At 40.6% G+C, this 2,699-nt stretch overlaps 1 long non-coding RNA gene across 1 annotated transcript; it reads right to left on the minus strand.

Moving 5' to 3' along the window:
- Positions 1-406: 406 nt before the first annotated feature.
- LOC119715702 (uncharacterized) lies at positions 407-2,463 on the minus strand. The gene is made up of 3 exons (XR_005263061.2): positions 2,369-2,463; positions 1,531-1,588; positions 407-1,012 (listed from the first exon to the last, which is right to left on the minus strand). It is a non-coding gene; the product is annotated as an uncharacterized lncRNA (long non-coding RNA).
- Positions 2,464-2,699: the final 236 nt, after the last annotated feature.

The raw sequence follows: 2,699 nt of genomic DNA on the forward strand, positions 1-2,699 counted from the left end.
GCCGCCCACCCGTGGGGGACCCATGCTGGAGCAGTTTGCTCCTGGGGGATGGAGCCCGTGGTACAGAGCCGTGTGGGAGCAGTTCTTGAAGAGCAGCCCACACAGGCTCAGTTCAGGAAGGACAGCATCCATGGGAGGGACCCCACAGGGAGCAGGGACACAGAGTGACCATGGAGTGGTGGAGATGAAGGGTGACTGACCACATCCCCCATTCCACTTCCCCCTGCACTGTGCCGGGTGGAGGGGGGGAGGTGGACATGAAGAAGAGAGTAGATGGGCAGAAGATATTTTTAGTTTACTTACAGTTCTCACTGTTCTAGTCTGTTATTAGTAGGCAATAAATCACATTAATTCCCTTCATGCTGAGTCTGTTTTGCCTATGATGGTAACTGGTGAGCAATTTTCCTGTCCATCTTTCAACCCATGGGATTTTTTTCATCATATTCCACCACACCCTATCCTACCATCCATTCTGTTGAGGAGGGGAAGAGGGAGAGTGAGAGAGCAGCATGATGGAGCTGAGCTACTTAGTGGTGTTAAGCCATCATACATACATACACATAAGCCACCATACATACACACACACAGGAATACATACAATTCAAAAACACCATGCAGAGAACTTTCAGTAAGTTTTACATCATAGCAATTAAAGATCTGGACATGGTACAAGGTAAAGGATTGTCCTTTATCACCAAAGACTGAAGTAAAAACAAAAAGATCTATTCTCAGGGAATATGCTTGGGCTTTTCATTAGTGTGCAGGCAGCCCAAGGAGAAGAGGTGAGCTATGTTTTATGAGGATGGACTAGTATACAGAAGGGAGCTTTCCTATCTCCTCCTCTTTTCTCCTTTTGACGGTGAAATAGTACAGTCTTGGGGATTCTTAGAATTACAGGAGCATGAGATTTTTCTCCTTCTCTGGGATAACAAATTGGATTTTGATGACTTCCATCTGCAAGACTATGTTCTTTAGATATTACGTCTTGGAGAGATTAAGTGCAACGTATAGCCTGTTCAAAAAACAGACCAAAATATGTGAATAGTGTTCTCCCACTCTCTACTGATTAAAGTTCTTCAGTATCAGCCACTGGATTCAACAAAGTTTCCATGGGATATTGATTATTCCTTAACACTCTCCAGTTATTAAGGTCTTTGTCATTCCTGTAGGCAAATATTTCTCCTTTTCAATATCATATAACAGCTAACACAAAAGCTATTGTTTTTATTTTAAGAGCATTTATTTTTGAGCTACAAAAGAAAATGGATCAATGGAGTCCATAAGGCAACAACTTAGAAGCCAGGGTGCAATACTTTAACTCAGGGGAATGCAAAAGCAGATAATAATTTTGACATCTAATTTATTAAAATCAAAACCTAACTTAAAACATTGAAGAGTCCAATCCTGTTTCTTATTCTTCCACTGATATATAAAGAGGAATGGTGCCTCATATGATGATGATAATGCACCTACTATTCCACAGAACCCCCAAATATCTAAACAACATCTCAAACTGTTACTCACACTTACAGCGTTCTCTCTGCAGCAGTTACTTCATTGGGGTTGGTAATAACATAGGCAGCACAACCTGGTGCAGAATCAGTATGGAAAACAGTGTACGTGATGAAGTAAGTGTTTAAGGCAGCTTGAAAGTGAATTCTTTCAATTCAGTGGTTATAAAATCTTCTCTTAAATCAATTTACAGCTCCTATTCAGTACAGGAGGAGCCCCGTTGAGTTAGTCAAGGGCAGCATTTCAATCAGCAGCAGAAGGCTGAAGAATTGTTTGCATTTGTTTTTACACACAAAACCAAAACTGGCATCCTCATACAGCTAACCACAGAGCCAATTATGCAGTCCTAGCCCACCGATTCCTGGGAAGTGGAGACTGCAGTCTGCAGTAGAATACTCTGTTCAGTTCTTGATTGCTTACTCCTGAAGTAGATCTGCAGAATCTACTCCCAAATTTCTCATTTGATGTTGCACACATCTCTCAGCTCTAAGAGACCGCCATTCACGAGTATACTGAAGAATTTTTAAAAGTTGTCTACAAATATGACTCTCTTTTTATGGGTCAGAGTAATTCAAGAGAAATTTGTACACACACACACACCCCAAAAAATAAACAAACAAATAAATAAACAACACCTACATATTCATTTTCTTATTGCAGTAGCTGTAATTTAGCACAGAATATTGCAAATCTGACCATGAATGCTAAGGAAATACTAATCTTATCTGACTCAGAACCCCTATCTATATATTAGATAATATTTTCTCCCCTCTTGCTTTGCATTGGAAAGATTGTGTGACAGCAATAGTCCATCAAAACATTATCTCAACTCTTAATAAGAGAAAAGAATAAAAACCTGGTATAGAAGAGCTGGTGTAGGAGGTTTGTGGTGTTCAGCAGCACACAGAGAACAGTAGAAGAACCGGGACTGATTTTACAGGTCACCATCCATAACGTTACAAAAAGAGTATTGAGTACACCTGTGGCTGGTAGAGTTAGCTACTGTGGACCAATTAGCTGATTGTCTGACTCAGCCTGAAAAAGATCCTGCCTTTTCTTAGCAGTCCTTTATTCCAAAATTCACTAACTGGCATGATTTACCATGAAATATTCCTGATGGTGACAAACTCAACTCAGTTGCTTCATAAGCCAGCAAGGCTAAGGGGAAGCACCCTATAGCTGCAAAG

This window comes from Anas platyrhynchos, chromosome 2 (genome assembly GCF_047663525.1).
Source record: "Anas platyrhynchos isolate ZD024472 breed Pekin duck chromosome 2, IASCAAS_PekinDuck_T2T, whole genome shotgun sequence".
In the NCBI taxonomy this organism is placed as follows: Eukaryota; Metazoa; Chordata; class Aves; order Anseriformes; family Anatidae; genus Anas; species Anas platyrhynchos.